The sequence below is a fragment of the Mauremys mutica genome, chromosome 10 (genome assembly GCF_020497125.1).
Source record: "Mauremys mutica isolate MM-2020 ecotype Southern chromosome 10, ASM2049712v1, whole genome shotgun sequence".
NCBI classification, from domain to species: domain Eukaryota; kingdom Metazoa; phylum Chordata; order Testudines; family Geoemydidae; genus Mauremys; species Mauremys mutica.
In genome coordinates, this window is record NC_059081.1 from 61,690,501 (window position 1) to 61,710,652 (window position 20,152).

Consider the following 20,152-nt stretch of genomic DNA (forward strand, 5'->3'; position numbering starts at 1 on the left):
TCAGTGGGAGCTGAAGGTGCTCAGTACCTTGCAGAATCAAGCTACAAACAGGGAGGAGAGAGAGGAAGTGTTTCAACACTAAGGCAATAATACAACAGATATTTATAGTGTAAGAAGCTAAAAATTGAGTTGTTAACTCGCCTGTATCTTCATTATAGCAGCTGGGACAGGCACTGAATGCAGCTCATCCCAGGCTGTGTATTTTCAAGGGGCTGCTTATGGATAGACCGAGCCAAACTATTACCACCCACTGAAGCATGCTTATAACAGGCTAGGAGTAGTAAGTAAATAATTCAGTAGCTGAGGTGAGTTTGAATTAACCTTGACTTTGCCAAGGAAGACTTGTCAGCTTGGAGATTTGGTGTGTCCTTTCTCCTTCCAAGGAGAGCTACTCCACTGGGGAAGGGGGAGTGGAGGAGATGGCTGTGGGCTGAATTCCCTGGCGACGCCTCCATCTCTGAGTGCAGGTAGGACCCAATCAGTTGGGAAATTCCTCTCAGGGAGCCTTTCCCTGTGCCTTCAGCCTGATGACCGATGACAAATGAGAGTTGTTCTGGGTGAGATGCTACCCCTCAGATTTCCCCAGGATAGCAGCAAGCCTTGTATCGCCAGGAAACGATTCCAGCTAAGGCATACAGGAGCTTGTGAGCTAGGAGGCCAGAGTTGTGCTGTGTTTCCTGGTGAGGGGTTTTGTGTCCTCCGATACAGCAGCTGAGTAATGCACTCCAGGTGAGTTGTGGAATAGCTCCTCGGTCCTGATTTAGACTCAGAACCATATGCTGCAGCAATGCCCTTTCCAAGCTCAGCTGGTAGAGCGGAGGATTGTAGTGGGCTTAAAAGACATCCTTAGGCTGCTGGCTTGGAAGAGTGCTCGCTTTTAGGCACTTGGATGCCATGGTGATTGGCCGGGCATCCGAACCTGGAGAGAGCAGAGAATTAATAGACTAATGACTAGCTCATATAAAAGGTCAGTTTTCATTAAAATCTATGGTCAGTGTACACTGATAAGTTACACTATTTCCTTTTTCCACTTTTATCTCCCTGTCTTCTGCCACACTGCATCCTGTCCCTGGAATATCATCCCTATTCAGTTTGCAAGGCACCCACCCTTTCTTTGTTCATGTCCCTCCTGAAAACCCACTGGGGTAGATCCTCAGCTGGTAGAAATTGCCCTCGCTTCAGAGACTCCAGAGATTTAGTCCGAGTGGTAGAAGTTCCAAACTCGCTGGCCAATAAATGGTCCTATTTACTGAGACTTAGGAGTGCTTCACCTGTAAGATCATGGGCCAGATTCAACTCTGGTATAAGCAGATAAAACCCCAGGGACTTTGATCTGTTATATCCAGTTATGCCAGGTCTCCTCAGACTCCATAATGGTGATATTAATAATTATTATTATGGTAGTACCTATCCAATCAGGATCCAGACCCCATTGTGCTGCCAGCTGAATATTGAGTCAAGATGTTGGGCCACAGAGAGAAGGCCCGATTCTGATACACTTAAGTATGCTGAGTAGTACCCTACTCCAGGAACAGTCCCATTGGTACTGATGAGCCCGCTTATGGAGTAAGGTGCTCATCAGTATGAATACGGGTATCAGCATCTGGCCCTAATCCCCAGCTCCAGACACCTTCAGATGATGGGGGAAGTTCAGCTCCAGATCAACACTTCACAACTCAAGCCCGTTTTGTGTTCAGAAGTGTTACGACAAGGGCGTGGCGTTTGACCCATCTCCAGTGACGAGGCAGAGTCTGCCCAGATAAAAGTATTTCATTATGGATCGGGGCAGAGTTTGTTTTTTTAACAGAACAAAGTCTCTTCCTCCCCCAACACACTTCTACCGCTGTTGCCATGAAAAGAGGCAGGTAATTCGCTAGCATACAGCACGCTTTCTGGTGGGCTGCTCTTGGGAACCAACGATTTTGTATGTTACAGGGAAGCACGAGCTGTAACAATAGAGAATGGACACCGCTGAAGCTGAACTATGGGAGCTTTATAAAGAAGAGCTTTAAAAAGAGGCACCATTGCATGAGATACTGGGCACTTGATCCAAAACATTGTGAGTAGCTGGCTGACTAGGTAACCCAGGCAAAGTCAGTATTTTGGGTATTTATGTTAGGAAGCAAGTATTTTTACTACCCACCCATTTGTAGTCACAAATATGGTAATGAATCCTTTTGATGAGGAGGAATTTTTCATTCTGGCAGCCTGACTGCTCTCCAGCAGCTCCCTAGAATGCAGTGTTTGTTTGTAATTAGTGCCTTTGCTCTGGGTTTGGGATCCTGCTTCAATTATCAGTCAGGCAAGTGCAGCTGGTGGTTTGGAAACTGCAAAAACTGAAGCATCTCCTGAGAGATCTTCAGCCACTGTTGCCGCCTGGTATAATCACGGGACTGAATACTATACAGCTGGCTTTACGGGGGAGCGTGCAGGTTTGCCCTGCCTCCTGACTGCTCCTTTAATGCAGGAAGCCCCGTTCTGCTCGCTAGTTCACACTGGCAGTTTTCAATTTCTACACCAATGGAATCTGAGGTGACAAGTTCAACTCTCTGTTCAGTCAAACCTACTTTCATGACCTACTTTTTCACTCGGCAGGGCTGGAACAGTGCTGTGCTGAGTTCCCTGTTCAAACATATTTTTACTTGAGCACAGAAGCCCAGTTGTTTGTTCGAGCTGGCCTGTAGTTTTCCCATACTGGCTGAAGGCTCTTGATAAGGCTTGATAATGAAAACCTCTTGAAAGACCTGAGTCAGCTTCTCTCCGCTCAGCGTGCGGGTCTCCCCAAATTGAAGCACACATCAGCTATAATGAAACCGTGTAAATATCTGCAAGAATTCCAGACCCACTTCCCCTTGCCCAGCTTCTGTATTTACTATTGAATAAGAGCCGTTGCTTTCAGTGGGAGTTCTGCCTATTTACACAAGGGCTGGATTTGGGCCAAGATTTCCACTGAAATGAATAGGAACATCAGAAACACAGAGGGACATTCCAGTCTTAGAAAAGGTTCCCAGTTCACATCCTTTCATAGCAAAAAGTTTCTTATTCTTTTGAGTGCCAGTGCTTAATGCCACATGGAGGGCCAGGTGCTCAGTAGGTTCAACTCAACCAGAATGGAAGGACCATCCAGGGATTAGAGTAGTTAAGAGACCTGGGTGAAATCTCTGCTCCTCCCAGACTTCGTGTGTGACCCTGGACAAGCCACGTACTCTCTCCCTGCCTCTGTCCCCAATCTGGAAAACGTGGGCTCAATAGCTCTTCCCTACCTCACGAGTGTTGTGGGGGTAAACATATTAAAGATTGTGAGGTACTCAAATACTATGGGGATGGTGACAATAGATAGGGGTAACTCCCTTGTAGTCAGTCTTTGCCACATGGTCACTAGAGCTCTGCTGATCTACGCCAGCAGCAAATCTCATCCTCAAGGTCTTTTCCCAGCCCTGAATGATGATAATGTTACCTGTGCTCTCAGGGAACTCCATGTCCTGTGGTGTTAGTGCTCTGGTGGGGGTCAGTACTGAGTCAGTGCCTAAGCCTGTTGCTAGATACAAAACTAATGTGCTAACCACCCAGACCATCGCTTCTCTGTTGGTGTTTTTTGGAAAGATAGAGATAGAATCAGGGCACGGCTAGGGGGTTTCTGTATTACTCAGTTTTTACACAAAGGACCATGTTCACAGCTGCTGTGATCTGGTGCCGATCCATAGCCCTTTGTGTCGGCACTGAGGAAGAGAGAGACCCTGTGGCAGGGTAGTCTGTCCCATTCAGGGTGGTGGGGCAGCCCCTTCCCAGCAGCATGTGGCACGGACAGTTGAGATTTTGAGAGGTCTGACATATACAAGGACCTAGGAGTTATTGGTAGAGAGGAGACAGTCCTGGGAATAAATTAGTGTTTGGGAGGCAATCCTATGACTGTTTCTTTAAGGGCCTGGAACCAAGAGCCTTACAGAGTGGGTGGGGCAAGACTCCCCTCTTTCTCAGCCAATTGGGGTGAGCTCTGGACAGGGGACCAGTATATATGCCACTGCCTCCCTCATAGCAGGATTGATAGCACCAGGAGAAGGTCCACCTGCTAAGCCCTCCAAGCCTAAGGACTAACTGGAGAAGAAACCAGCTGAAGTTGAAACTGGCTAAGGTCCTACAGCTGGCCTAAGATATAACCTAGTCCCAGGGGGGAGAGGTGGGGAATTCCTGTCTTAAGGAGGGGAACCAGAGGGACTGTTTGAAGTGCAGCCCAGCTGCTGCTAGAGAGGTTGGGAGATGCTTTGAGGAAACTCCTCAGTAACCAGTTGGGAAGAAGTGGTGATGAGCCAGAAATCCAGAGTGAGAACAGTGGAGTCCAGAGATCCTGGGGGAGACACAGACAGGCAGGGAAATGTAGGAGTAGCCCCAGGAAGCGGGGAGGGACTGTAAGGAGCAATCAGGGTGCCTGGAGAGGGTGGACCTGGGCTCCCCTTCCTCTCCCCCAGCAGAAAGTGAAGGACAAGCCTCACAGCTGAAAGAGGCCAGGAATGATGAGTCCCAGATGGAGTCTCATGACCTGGCACAGTGGCTGCTAGACTTTGGGTTTTCCTGTTAATCCTGGAAGGGGATGGGACTAAGAGGTGACCTGGCCGGTGGGCTCGGTCGCAAAAGCCACAGACCATTGTGGAAGTAGGAGGATGGATAAGGGGGCACTAGAGTGGAAGAACCCCTGCAATGCTCTGCCCTGGTCCGAGGGTGCGTTCCAGCAGTGAACGCACCCTGTCACAGACTCTTTCACCCCGCCCCACTTAGGTACTAGGTTGCGTTATTCTGCCCCGCAAGACACAACTCAATGACAGCCTCAGGTGTCCTGCTGCAGGAGAGCAGAGCCCTTGGTTGCTCAGCACAATGAGGAACAGTCACTGGCTCCCCCTGGGGTTCAGTTGCATTCCCATATGGCTGGGCTGTTCTGCAGATAGGATCCATTACCCTAATTAACCCAGTCACATTCTCACATAGCTGGCTTCCGCTGAAATCTAGGCAGAGACTTGGCATAGCTCCTCTATTCAGGGACTCTGCCAACCGCTGTGTGGAGTCTGTGTGTCCCATCAGAGGTACCGTGTTTCCTCCCTTTGTCTGTGCTTTCAGAGTGCTAGTGAGCTTACACGCCGTGCTGCATACTTTGCAAATGGATGTGGCTTTCGCAGGATGTTATTACTGTGGTGCTCACACTTGAGTCGTGTTGGATTGTACTGTAGTGACCTGCGAGACAGGCGTTTGCAGTCCATTCAGACATCACTAAATAACAATAATATAGGTAGCACCACACGCGTACACAGCATTTGACGAAATGCAGAACGAGACACATTCATTCCTTTCTCTAAGCAGCTTACTGCCTATGACAGACAAGGTAAACAAAGGCAAGAGATGTGTGCTGCAGGTAAAGGAGAGGGGAATGGTGGGGGGAAATAGAGTAGAAAGGGTTTCTGGAAACCATGTTTGTGTGGAGGAACTTAAAGGGGGTAGAGAGGGAATTTGTTGAACAAGAAATGGGACTTGGGGGAAGCAGAAGCTGAGAGCAGGCCTGGGAGAGGAAGGGTACAGTGAGGAGCAGTGGGGTGAGTAGAGGGCAATGAGAATCATGGAGGAAGAGGAACCTGGATCCGCTGCAGTTGGAGGCAAGAACCAAAGAAGGGCCATGGAGGGGAGCTGTGGTTGGAGTGATGAGAGAAGATCGACTAGAAAGGAGGGTGGAGAGTTTACAACAATCAAGGCAAGACTTGGCTGAGGTCTGAATCGAGCTACATAAAGATCTTAACAATGAGGGTGGTGAGGATGGAGTGGATTAGGGTGACATTAAAGAGACAGATTCTGCTGTGTTACTGGGGTTATTCTGAGGCAACTGCCACCAGGATCCGGCTGGAAGAAGTGGCAGGACTGATGGAGAGAGCAGGAAGGGAAGAGGGAGAAAGGTTCCGTTTCTTACCAGCGTTCCTGTGTGTCAGACCTTTATTACACACTCCTGCCCTATCTCGTGACAGCTGCCATCCTGCCCAGCACTGACAATTCAACCAGGAGCCACCATTAGCCTTTACAGCTTGAGCTGAAGTGCCAAGCTCTGAAGCTAAGAGCTGTGACGGTCCTAGATCCTCTCTGGACTGGGCTCGGACAGCGACACAACACACAGACCAGTAGGTTACATTAGCACACACCCTTTTCGTTGCTCACTTTTCACAGCAAATAGCTGCAATGAACATTTTAAAGTTATAAAGGCGCCTGCTACAATCGTTTTTTTTAAAACGGGCAGTGTGGCTAAGAGCAGCAGGACCGGATTGAAGGGTAAGAGGGCTGAATAATGCAATCAAAGTCCAGGAAGCTGGTAACCTTCGACTCTACGGAAGAGATTTCAAATCTCGTTGATTAGCATTTGCTCTAGTTCAGCTCAGGGATGGATCCTGACAAGGACACCCTTGGATGCATGAGCGCAGGGCAGCCTTTCTAAGAAAATGACGAACTGCGTTTTTTTCTAAGTGAAATTAGTGATGGCGAAAGGTTCCAGGCTGACAGCTCTGAGGACCAGAGAGTCCCCTGTTAATCAACAGAGCAGGTATAGCAAAGGCAGCAGCACTCCAGGCTTGCTAGCACTGACCTTCAGCCCCCTTTCTGGTAGCATCTCCCATGTGGATGGGAGGACAGGTTCATGTCCTAAGTTAATGCAGTCCTCTGTCTGTCTGCTGATATTGATGCGTAGGGCTGATTAAGCTGGGAGTTTGGAGAGGTGGATACCGACCCACTGATCATCTCAGGCCACCAAAGCATCACTAGCAGCCACTTGATTTGGGAGAGGCATTTTTTGGTTGGCTTCTGGTTAAAACTCAGCTGAGAAAATTCAGTTGTAATTTTGGGGGAAGTTTAAAATATTGGGTGAGATCTTCAGCTGGCGTATAGCAACATAGCCACATTGATGTCAGGGGACGACGTCGTTTTACACCGGCTGAGGATCTCATCCATTAGATATAGTTGTACAATTTATTTTGATGATGGGCGCGTAGAAGGAGAGGAAGGGAGGGAATATAAAAGCTGATGTCTTCTCCATTAAGGTTAAAAAAAGTGAAATGTTCTGACTTCAGCAAGTTGATTTGCATCCTCAGTGACATCTTCACTGCAGGTTCCATCACACTGCTTCATTAAGTATCTAGCCCCAGGTCCTGAAAGGTGTTTCGGCACCTAACTTCCATTGATTTCCATGGGGGTTAGGCACTGGCCCCTAGGGCCGTTTTTCAATGGCTGTATTTATCGTACATGTTTATCTGCAGGTTCTCTGACAGCCGGCACTGAAATTTTCTCCAGGGGCTACATCAGTGTTGTCAAATAGGCCAAGTAAAATGACAGCTGGCCACATGAGACAATTCTCAAAACTCAGGCTTTTGGGGTGGGGAGGCAGAGTTGGTGAAGGGGAGGTGAGGATCAAATCCTAATTCTGAAATCGGGATTGAGAGAGAATGGTGGTTTAGCACTAAAAACAGATCACTTGACCATGTGAAACGGCTTTCAATCACCACCTATTTGCCCCTTATCCAAACTGGTGACCTAGCATGACATGGTGGTGCCACTGAAGTCAATGGCAAAAGCCCCATTAAACTTAAATGGGTCCAGGATTCTAGTGGCAACGGTTCCATATCTGATGACCACTTCCCTGAGTTCCCTTATGCTGTTCTAGGCCCTGGTTGTTACCACAGAGAATTTGTAGCAAATCTGTGTTTAAAAAAACAACCCAAAACAAGATTATAAGGTTCTTCCTTGGAGCTGCCAGGCAAATGGCAGTTGTAAGAGTATTTATGGGCTACATTCTCAGTGCGTCCTTCCAACGAAAATTCTTGTCTGAGTGTGAATTCATGATAAAGCTAAAAGAGAAGGCAGGTAAAGGTGCATTGTATTGCATCTGCTCTGGGACTGAGTGTGTGTTTTGCAGTTATGCAAATAGGATTGGCAGCTGGGAAAATACAGAAAGGGAGCGGGAGGAATTAAGAGAAACTACTGAATGAATGGAGGTTAAGAAAACTCTTTATGCAGCACCTGACTTGCATTATTACTGTATGTCAGACATCACTGTGCTGATAGACAGTGAGAGAAAATAATTGGCACAAGCTCCTTGAAATCTCTGACTGCATCCTCCCGAAGGAGGCATGAGGGAGATTTCTGATCACCTTTGAATAGCTAGCTTTCTGTAATAAGTACTGACAGCCTGTGTGTGTAATACAAGGAAAAGGTCCCTCCTGGAATCATGAAAAACATGGTAATTGCTAATAATTCACCATAGTAAAACCTATTTATTGCTCTTTCAGTTTCCACCATTAGATGTATTTATTTGTATAGTGCCGTCCACGTCCATCGGTGTGTATACTCATACTGGAATTGCTTTAGCTGTTACTGAAATTAAACCATCTCTGTTTAACAGCGTTCTATACAGCAATTTAGGATAGACATTTTTAGTATAATGGGTGGCCCCATTGAAGTCATTTTGCCATTGTATCTATTTGCAACTGACGGGAATATTTTAGGTAGGTAGATCATGGTTGCTTGAGGTGTAATTTGGTCAGGTGGACAATCAGAGCAACATTCCGATCAATTCTTGTAAACAGCATTTGGGGTCCTTTAATGACATCTTGTGGTCAAGACTTCCTTATACTGTGCACATCATTAAAAAGATGGCACCTATCCCAGCATGCTGCTCCCCAACCTCATGCTCCGATATTGGCTTAATATTAACTCTCAGGGGAAGGTTGTCACACACTGGCACCAACACCCTTTCTAGTCTCCCTTTTAGGTATCAAACCAGCCTGATTTGGCTTAGCTTGGGACTCCTCAGAAGGCCCAAACACAATGGTGTAGTTCCATTTCTGTCATCAAATGAAGTAGTGTTAATTTTCTTTACACTAATTTAGCTTAAATCCACTGTGATAGCTATTTATGGCAAGAGCATCATTTGACAATGCAGCGTCACAAACACGTTCTAGCATATAGCAAGTTTGCAGGAAGACACTAGAAATGATGGCTAGCTCCATCAGAGTCAATGATTTTGCCCACAGAAAACAGGTAACTCCCTTTGAAATCAATAGGCCAGCTCCTGAACTGGTGTAGATTGTTGTAACTCCACTGGCGGCGATTTATATCAGCTGAGACTCAGGCAAGATGGACCTGATCTTGCATCCTGTGCAGGAAGAATCAACCCGATGGAGTGTCAACAGCGTCATTTGCTTGGACTCAGCCCTCTGCATCTTTTTCAGTCCCTCTGGATGTGGGCAATAAATCAAAATATTGTCACATTTTTTTGGTCTAAAAATACATTATGAAAGTTTCTGATTTTGAAAAGGGGGTATTTTTTTTCAAAAAGTTCCCCTTTTTTGAAACTGGAAGTGTGGGGCGTGTGGGGGGAGGATCTAGGGGAAACTCCTTTTAATTTTTTTCTTCTCTGCCCTCCTTTCTCTTTTTTCTCTTCCCCTATGCCTTCCTTATTTTTCAGTGGCAAAATGGAGAAAAGGACAAAAAATAGTTAAACTGAAAGACTGAAGAAATGAAAATAGAGGGAGAGAAAAGGAAACTGAGAAGATTAAAGATGAACATTTTCAAAGACAAAGTTTCCAGTGACTTTTTTTTTCAGTTTGAACAAACAAAAAAAGATGGCTCCTTTTTGAAGCTGGCAGAATGAAAACAACTTCAACATTTTGAAAAATGTTCACGAAAACTGTTTTCCATTTTTTTTTCCTGACCAGCACTAGCAATAGGAATGGTTATCGGTGACAGAAGAAAGTTCACATCTGGTCATTGTTTTGTCACCAGGCATATCAGAAGGATGTTCGAAAGGCATTAAATGTAGATAATGGATTATGAACTAGTGGAGGGAGGGATGGAGGAAGGCTGGCATCACCTGACTGAGGTGAAACAAGACATCTGGTGGGGTTAAGAATCTCTCTAATGATTTGAAAGTTGGTAACTTGTAATCCTTCCAGGGGGCATGATAGCGCTGCCTGAAATCTATACTGGTCCAACAGTGCTTCATATACACTGTGTCCAAGAGAGGCAATGAAATGAAACTGGTTCTTGCTCCCAATCCTGCATTGTGAAGAAGATGAGTGCACTGGGAGAGAGAGATTGGTGGAGTGGAAAGAACAGCAGGAAGCCAAGCAGAAACCAAAGTGATAAATTATTCGTGAGACTGGGGGCATGACTACACTTGCAGATGTAGAGCGCCGGGAGTTAAACCAGCCCTCGGAGATCGCAGCAGGGAAAGCGCTGCCATGTGTTCACGCTGTCAGCTGCAAGCGCAGTGGCGTGGCCACATTTGCGGCACTTGCAGCAGCATTGGGAGCAGCGCATTATGGGCAGCTATCCCACAGAGCACCTCTTCCCATTCTGGCGCTGTGGCTTGTGGGAAGGGGGTTGGGGGGAGAGGGGCATCCTGGGTCCTGTCCCAATGCCCTGTGATGCATCACTTCGCATCCCAGCAATCCCTGTGCTTCCATCCACTTTTGGCACCTTCTTTCAATGTTTTTTGTACTGCACGCTCTGTCTTCCCTTTCAGTCTGCGGGAATGGAGCCCGAACTGCTGAGGAATATGCTGATGGGCCTTGCCAGCACGTCACAAATTGCAGTCGAGTTACTCCTTAAGCTACAAACTGACAGTGAGGAGTCCGACGATGATGTTGACTCGCATAACGCACACGACACGAGATTGCTTGTGGCATTCACGGACATGCTCACCGCAGTGGAACGCTGCTTTTGGGATCAGGAAACAAGCACTGAGTGGTGGGATCACATCGTCTTGCAAGTCTGGGATGATGAGCAGTGGCTGTAGAACTTTCGGATGAGGAAAACCACTTTCATGGGACTGTGTGCTGAGCTCACCCCCACCCTGCGGCACAAGGACACGAGATTGAGAGCTGCCCTGCTGGTGGAGAAGCAGGTGGCTATTGCAATCTGGAAGCTGGCAACTCCAGACAGCTACCGATCGGTCGGGAACCAGTTTGGAGTGGGAAAGTCGACCGTTGGAATTGTGTTGATACAAGTTTGCAGGGCCATTAATCGCATCCTGCTCAGAAGAACCGTGACTCTGGGTAACGTGCACGACATTTTGGCTGGCTTTGCACAAATGGGTTTCCCTAACTGCAGAGGGGTGATAGATGGGACGCATATTGCAATTCTGGCACCAGCCCACCTAGCCTCCAAGTACATAAATCAGAAGGGGTATTTCTCTATGGTTCTCCAGGAGTTCGAGGATCACCGTGGGCGTTTCGTTGACACTAACGCAGGCTGGTCTGGAAAGGTGAATGACGCACACATCTTTCGGAACACTGGCCTGTTCAGGAAGCTGCTAACAGGGACTTTCTTCCTGGACCAGAAGATCACTGTAGGGGAAGTCGAAATGCTGATTGTGATCCTGGGAGACCCCGCTTACCCTTTAATGCCATGGCTCATGAAATCCTACACAGGGAGCCTTGACAGCAGCAAGGAGTGGTTCAACAGCAGGCTGAGTCGTGTAGAATGACTGTGGAGTGTGCTTTTGGCCATTTAAAGGGCTGCTGGCGCTGTTTGTACAGGAAGCTGGACTTGGCTGATAACATCCCCATGGTCATATCCGCATGCTGTACCCTCCATAACATTTGTGAAGGGAAGGGTGAAAGATTCACTCAGGCATGGAACTCGGAGGTTCAACACCTGGAGGCTGAATTTAAACAGCCAGAGAGCAGGGCTATTAGAGGGGCCCAGCACATGGCTGCAAGGATTAGGGATGCCTTGAGGGGGCAATTTGAGGCTGAAAGCACCAGTAATGTTTGGTGCCCTGCACAGGAGTGAAGTGCAGTGGTTCCAATGTTAGCAGGAATCTGTGTTTGCTACGTATGATGCACTGACTTGCAGTGCCTGTTGCTTTCCTGGGCTATGGTATCTTTTACTTAATGCAATATTAAAGAATGTTTTCAAAGCCAAAAAATTCATTTATTAAAAATAAAATTAATTTATTGAAAAGAAACACAACTGCTGGGGAAACAGAAAGGGCATGACACATCTGTGCTGTTTGGGACGAGCGAAGGGGGTGGGGTGGGGAACGGGACAATCACAGATTTGCGTATGTCCTGTTACCATACTCAGCCTTCCTGTCTGGAGTGCCCTGCAATGAGGGCTGCACTTCCGGCTGGCTAAAATGCATGGTGATGGGGGCTGAGTGTAGTGAGTAAGGGTCGTAGTTTGCAGGGCTGGGTGGTGAAGCTACAGGTGCTGGAAGCAGCTGGTGGCGATAAGAACCCGGATGTTGTGGAAAGTGGGTTGGCGGTGACATGGGGGCACAAGGGAAAGAGTTTTGGGACAAGGGCTGCAGGGGGAGCGAGCGCGGAAGTGCTCCACCTGCATTGCTATGAGCACCTGTATCAAGTCTGCTTGGTGCTCCATGATGCTTAGGCGCCGCTCCGTGCTTTGGTGCCAGCGATCCGCATTCTGCTGGCGGACCCTCCTTTCATTATCCCACCACTCCTGTACTGTTTGATTTTCAGTAAGGGATGCAGCAGGTCCTCTTTGCTTCTGCACGGCCACTTCCTGATTCTTTGGAGTCTTTCGGCCGGTGATAACAAGGACGGCTAGGATAACAAGGTTGCATCTGTAAAGCCAAAATGCAACACTTAACAGAGGCAGCATTGTTCACACCAGACAGAGCAATGATTCGGCCGTACTTAAAGACAAGCACAGTGTTCACAATAGCAGAAATTGCCCATCCCAAAGTGAGCCCACATGACCCACAGGAGCCCCAAAATGGTGAGTAAGCACAGGGGCGAGGGGGACTGATTGTTTCAGGGCCATACTGGGGTTCTGTGCCTTGGGGAGAGCCAACAGCTGCAGGGGGCCCCTATACTGAACACTGTCCCCACATTTTCCACAGGGTGAGTTCGTCCTGGAAGATATCTCGCTACTGAGGGTGACCTGGGAAGCAAGGGAGGGTCTTCTACTACAATGTGGGGCTTCTGCCGTGGCCCTTATGCCGCTTGCCTGTGTGCAGCAATGGTCCCCTCCCACCCCTCATGGCACAGTGGGGCGGACATGTTAGCCTTAATGGGACAAGGAGCACAGGAGCTCTGCCAAGGAACCTGTGCAAGTGGATTGCCCTTCTTCTGCATGAGACCTCTGAAGAGATCACTGAGGCCGATTACCACAATGTGAGAGAGCACATGAATGCCCTGTTCCGCATCGAGGCATGCACACAGCCTTCTTTCTGCAACCCTCCTCGCCCCAGGAACCTGCACCGAACAACTACCTTCCCCAAATAAAAGCCACTTACCAGACACCTCCTCTGGTGTTTGTTCTTTCCCAAGCACCGTCCGCTGCGACTGACTACTTTCCTCCTGGCTTGAAAAATGCTCCTGGCTGCATGCATCTAGGGATGCTGGTCTGTCCCCCTCCTCCTCAGCACCCTCACTCCTGCTTTCCTCTTCCTCCTGCCTTGTTGAACTGGGCTCTGAAGTGTCCAGGATGCTCTTCGGAGTGGAGGTGGGGTCACTCCCAAGTATCATGTCCAGCTCTTTGTAGAAACAGCAGGGTGTGGGGGCAGCACAGGAGCAGCGGTTTGACTCATGGGCTTTGCGGTAGGCATTCAGCAGCTCCTTCACTTTAACCCTGCACTGCCGTGCGTCCCAGTCATGGCCCCTTTCCATCATGTCCCTTGATATCTGCCCAAAGGTATCGTAATTCCTACGGCTGGAGTGCAGCTGGGACTGGACAGCTTCCCCCCCCCCCCCAAACACTGAGGAGGTCCAGCACCTCGCCATTGCTGCATACTGGGGATTGCCTGGCGCGTGGAGGCATGGTCACCTGGAAAGATGCGCTGAGAGCACTCCATGCCTTGCGGAGCAAACAGGAAGGGGATTTTCAAGATTCCCAGAGAATTTGAAAGGCAGGTCTGATGGTTGGTCACCTGAGGGCAGGGCAGTAGAGTTCAAAGTGATGACCAGAGTGGCTAGAACAGGCATTGTGGGACACTTCTGGAGGCTGATCAGAGCGCATTAACAGACCAGGGCGTCCACACTGGCACCACGGTGCTCCAGCCGGGGTGCAGCAAGCTTTATGCTTCTCATGGAGGTGGATTACCAGGGGCACTCCAGCCACAGAGTCCGAGCTCTCTACGTGCCTTGCCAGTGTGGATGCATCATGAGTTAGGGCGCCCGGGGCTGCTTGAATGCGCTCTAACTCGCAAGTGTAGCCAAGCCCTGAGTTGCGTGGTTTTCAACAGCAGCTTCCACAGAGGCATGGGTGGACTCCTTCAGAGTGAGGAGGAGCAGCAGCCTTGGTTAAAATGAGAAGTCCCAAGAAACTACTTCAGTGGCTGTAGATCGTGGCAGGAGGATTGAGGATGAACGAAAAGAAATTTAGATGATGATGAAATTTAGGAACCCATCCGAAGCAGGATGATTTGGTGAAAACAACCACATCAAGAAGAGATTGTGGCTATTTATCAGTACTGAGGTACTGCTGAAGACCCAGTCATGGACCAGGAGCCCATTGTGCTAGGCACTGTACAAAGAAAGAACAGAAATACTGTCCCTCCCTCAGTGAGCTTACAGGTGAAGTAAGAAAGAATTGTCCAGCCCTTGGGAAAAGGAATCTGTAATGAATGTATTGGCTGTGCAAGCTGGCTATTGGCTAACCACCAGGACTGAGCATTTGAGGCAATGGTGTCTTACTGGCTGTGGTATTACAGCATTAGCAAACATGTAGGTAAGATTGTGGTTGGTCATGTAGAGGATTTTCTTTTTAAATCACTTTTATTCCAGCCTTAATTCTGAGAAATGGATTCAGGGAATAGCAGTCAGATGTGGGGGTTTAACCCTAAACACAGAGGGGCAGATCCTCAGACAGTGTGAGCAGTCGTAGGTCCACAATGGAGTTATGTCCATTTACACCACCTGAGGATCTGCCCCAGAGCCCTGATGGGGTTTTTTAAAACCCCTAATCTCCAAATTGTGTTCACCGTCTATGGGGTACAGTCAGTTACGTGGGCTGACCTGTCCTAGGCAGCTGTATCCTGTCTTGGACCTGACTGAACCTGAAGAAAGCTGTGAGACCTACCAGTACCAGAGCGATGCCAAGCGTAACACACCCACAAAGGTGAAACTGCGTCCCCCAGCTGCAGTCTCAGGCCTGTGGGAATGGCCTGGAAGCTCAGCAGCGCAGACAGACTCCACTAGGCAGAACAACCTCAGGAGAACAGCAAGCAGGAGGGAAGGCTTGAGTGACACTGCTGACAACCAAAAAAGCCCTGAACCAAAGAGCAGCCAGCAGCGGCCCCAGGAATCTTCGGGAGACACCAGGGCTGCCCAGAGGATTCAGGGGGCCTGGGGCAAAGCAATTTTGGGGGCTCTTTCCATAAAAAAAAGTTGCAATACTATAGAATACTGTATTCTCGCGGGGGCCCCTGTGAGGCCTGGGGCCAATTGCCTCTCTTTCCCCCCCGCTTCCCCCCTCCCCCCGGGCGGCCTGGGAGACACCAACCAGGCCCAAATTCTAGGGGAAGCAGGTGCAGACACAAAGGGCCTCCAGCTAAAATGACTGGATCCAGGGAAAGATGCAGCAACAAAAGAGAGAAACTTTGCAGCACAAGAAAGACAAGCAGCATAAAGCCCTGCAGAAGCCACAACAAAGTCTAGGGAGGCAGCATCACAAAAGCAGGCAAAACAAAGGACAGACCAAAAGTATGGACTCCCCCCCCATCCCCCCTTCCGACACACACAAGGGAAATGAGAGTGGGTAGAAGACCAGTAAAAACAAAATGAAAGGCAGGACAAGAACAAAACAAACAGGGGCAGGGACTGCGAGGTAGCAAAGTGCACACACAAGCCCAAGCTCTAATGATATGAAAACATTTAGAAAGAGCATTGCACAGTAAATATATTTAGAGCAACAGGAGAAGTTATTTGGAGGGAGATTGCTCCAGAAGTAGCTGCCACTTTGCAGAAACAGGAGGCTAGATCGTCAGCTAGCGTGGATCAGCCCTGCTCTGCTGCCATCGATGTCTGTGTGTTGTCAACACCAATTTAATGAGCTGAGGATCTGGCCTCATGTGGTTTGCCCCCTATCATGAATGTAACATACAATCTATTGACATTGGTCACCCAGTCCTCACAGATACAGCCATCCATGGACTGGGGCTAGGAGCCAAGGCTGGCTGTGAGATCATAGATGCGTGATTTATAAAACACGGTTGTTCAGCCAGGGATGGGTTGTTTTTAATTGCAGGGATATTTCTCACCCATGATGACACACACACACACACAGTCCCTATCTGAGAACTGGCAAGGATTTCTTTCAAAGCTTGGCAACACCACTCCTGAGTAAGACAAAGGTGAAGCAGCACTCCTTTCCAGGGAGAGGAAGGAGGACTGGCTGTGTCTGGAGCACTCCTAGCTTGGTTGAGCAAGAGACTTGGTGGGGGGAAGATTGTCAGTTGAAGTAAATTCTCACTGCTCCATTGAAGTCTCTGAAATCTAGAGGGCTCCATGGGAAATATACTCTCTTGTATGGAAAGGGAGCAAGAATAAGCTGTGCATGTGTGGCCAAGCTTCTCAAATGTGGCTGGCAAAGAGTCCTGTGGCACCTTATAGACTAACAGATCTATTGGAGCATAAGCTTTCGTGAGCGGTATTCACCCACAAAAGCTCATGCTCCAATACGTCTGTTAGTCTATAAGGTGCCACAGGACTCTTTGCTGCTTTTTACAGATCCAGACTAACACGGCTACCCCTCTGATACTCAAATGTGGCTAGTGATTTTTGGGTGCCCAACTTGAGTCACTTTAAAGAGGCCTCTTGAGGGAGAGGGGTGCTCTGAAAATTGGGCTCCTTCAAGGTGTCCCAACTTCGACACTTGAAATAGGCCATCTATGCCTTTGGGTCACAAGGATCCTGAAGCTTCTTACATATTGGTTTTTGTAGGAAAAAAAAATACAGCAACCACTTAGCCCCCCCACTGAATGGAGACCCTTCTGGGGTGGAACACAACAGCTGTTGATTAGTGTATAGTGTTGTTATGCACTAGTTTAGGGCAGAATGCTAAATAAAGTGTACACAGGTAAAACTAGAGTGGGGTGGAGGGGGGTTAAGTAGAAAAATATACTTCCCCAAGCTGGAGTTTGGCTAGGACAGCACCTCGACTCTTGTGAGCATAAGTGCCACAAACACTCGTTGTATCAGCTTTACATCTCCTCTGACTGATGGATGGTCCGTTGGTTATGGTACTTCCCTGGCCAGGACTTGGGTGTGAGTTCCTGTTCTGCCTGGGCATGTTACAGCTTGTGAGGTGCTCTGATACTGTGGTAATAAGGGCCACATAAATACCTAAGCTCGACAGATACCCTGAGCGGAACTGTGCCCCAGGATGAGGGAGCAGTGGTTCGGTGCTGACTCAGAGAGTGCTGGTGCAGGTGTAACATATACTCCTGAAGGCACACAGCGGGTTTGGCTGGCCCGTGTTCAGTGCAAGCAGTGAGAGGGGCAGGTTGCTTACAGGAAGTGACATCCTTCGGCCTCTCAAAGGTTGGTTTAACAGTTTCCCTGAACATCGTTTAAACAACGGAGGCAGCAATTGAGAGCTGCTGCTCAGCTCATTAAATGAGTCAGTCCAAAAAAACCTTACCTGCCTTACCAAGCACACGTCAAAATGTTCTATACACATCACAGGAGAGTAAGGGAAATAGCTTACTTCACACAGGCCTCAGTTGCAGTGCTTTACCTGTACTCCTCATCTTGGTAGGTGGGATGAAACCAAAAACCAATAGTGGGGGAGAAATTTAACCCAAAGTATCTCTGAGAACTACACTTACCATGAATTGTTTGTATTCCAGTGTGCCGTGGAGGCTCCAGCCAAGATCAGGGACCCATTGAGTTAGGCACCGTGTGTACTCGTAGCGAGAAATAGCCCTTGCCCCAAAGAGCTAGACCCAGATCCACAAAGGTATTTAGGTTCCTAACTCCCATTGAAATCAAGACTGGCCCTTACCGTCTAAATAGACTAGATGGACAGAGGGTGAGAAGAGAAGCAGAGGTGCCGAGAGATGAAGTGACTTGTCCCAGGTCACACAGACTCAAACCCAGATCTTCTCACTCCCAGTCCAATGCCCTACCACAGGAAAATGAGATACATGAAGTTCATCTATTGGAGCAAGGGTGGAGTTTTTGATCAGCCAGGGATCCAAAGTTAAACTCAGTACATTTCCATTCCACCAAAAACCCAGACTGGTTTACAGGCAACCCCAAAGGGGAGGAAGGATGGTCTTGTTGTTAAAGCCCTAGACTGGAAACCAGTAAATCTGGAGGTTTATTTATAGCGTTGCTACAGACTTCCCGTGTGACACTGGGCAGCTTTGCCACTTTGTGCCTCCACCTCCCCAATGGCAAAATGGCCAAGAGAGCGCATTTTACATGTTGTAAAGGTGTCCAGAACCCGGGATGGGCACTGCCCCCATGACTAACAGCTCTTTATAAATCAAAGGAAATAGAAGTTAAAGAATGGAAATAGCATTTCCCTCTTAGGTGTGCTGTGAAGCTCACTGCGTTAGTGCTTCAATATTCCAACAACAAGTGCTGCCAAAATGCCTATAATAAATAAATGACCAACCATGGCCCCGAGTCAGAGACTACAGTCCTACTCCTGCTCTAGAGCACAGGATCCTATGGATGTGTCTGAGAAAAGGCAAAACATAAGGGACCTTCATGTTGCAGTTTAATAAGCAATGGGAAGAGCAGGCCATTTTATGGCGTATTTGCAAAACCCAGGTCCAGATCCCGTTTTATCCAAACCACCACAGCGGAGCTGAGAAAGGAGGGGCGCACCGGATATCGGTTTTGTCACGTCTATAAAGGGCAGATTAAAGTTGATTTTAGTTTTGTAGAAACTTCACCAGTCAGCGTTTGCTTTTCCAAAACTAAAGCCAGGATTGATTTGGATTTGGGTTCCATTTTATCCAAACCACCTGCCTTAGGGGAGGGTTCAGACAGAACACAGGTTTTGTCCCATCGTTAGGATAGACCCTATCTGGATCCCACTGAAGTCAAGAGGAGTTTTTCCATCGACTTCAATGGGAGCTGGCCGAGAGGTAGCTTTGGTCTGGCAAGACCTCATCAGTCAGGTTTGATGATGCAAATCCAGCGTCACAGATGATTTAGGGCTATGTTAGATACTTATTTAGCCCCCATTATCACAGCATCTGAGCACTGCACACTCTTCAATCTATTTATCCTCACAGCCCCCCTGGGAGCAGGGCAGTGTTGTTATCCTCAGCTACAGCACAGAGAGACTAAGGTCAAGGTCCCACAGGAAGTCTGCAAGATAAGGGACTTGAATCCAGGTTTCCCAAGCCTGAGGGTAATGCTCTAACCACGTGACCATCCTTCCTCTGTGCCCTAGCCACACCACCAAAATTTAGCATTAATAGTGTCAGATGAAAGGTCCAGAGTTTGGCCTCTTTAATTTTACAGCCCACCGCCCCTGCATCCATCTTGCCGTTCTCAGCAGCTCTACCAATGGGTGATGTTGGGCTGAGAAGACGTGGAAGGGTTGAGCCAGGTGATTATTTTCCTCTTGCCTGAGACGAAGGGTGGACCCGGCAGATTACAGCACATTCGTGCGTACAGGAAAACTGCACCATGAATAAACAGGCAAGAAGTCAAACAGAACAATGTATAGGAAATCAGGAGTACCACATGGAAAGTTAGGGTGACCAGACAGTAAGTGTAAAAAAATCAGGACAGGGGTGGAGGGTAATAGGAACCTATATAAGAAAAAGCCCCCAAAATCGGGACTGTCCCTATAAAATCGGGACATCTGGTCACCCTATGGAAAGTGCCCAGCTCCTTAACCTTAATAACAGAAAAACACCAGGCCTTGGGGCTTTCCTGGCAAGAATTAGCAGCATCCTTAGGTAATTTCTGAATTCCAGTTTCTGAAGCTCGTTTGGAGCCCTGATTAGCAGCCTGGGGAGCCTCAATAGGCAGAAATTGTGTGCCTGGAGAGCACGAGAGACTTATAGACTCATAGACTTTAAGGTCAGAAGAGACCATTATGATCACCTAGTCTGACCTCCTGCACAACGCAGGCCACAGAATCTTACCCATCCACTTCTATAACAACCCCCTAACCTATGTCTGAGTTATTGAAG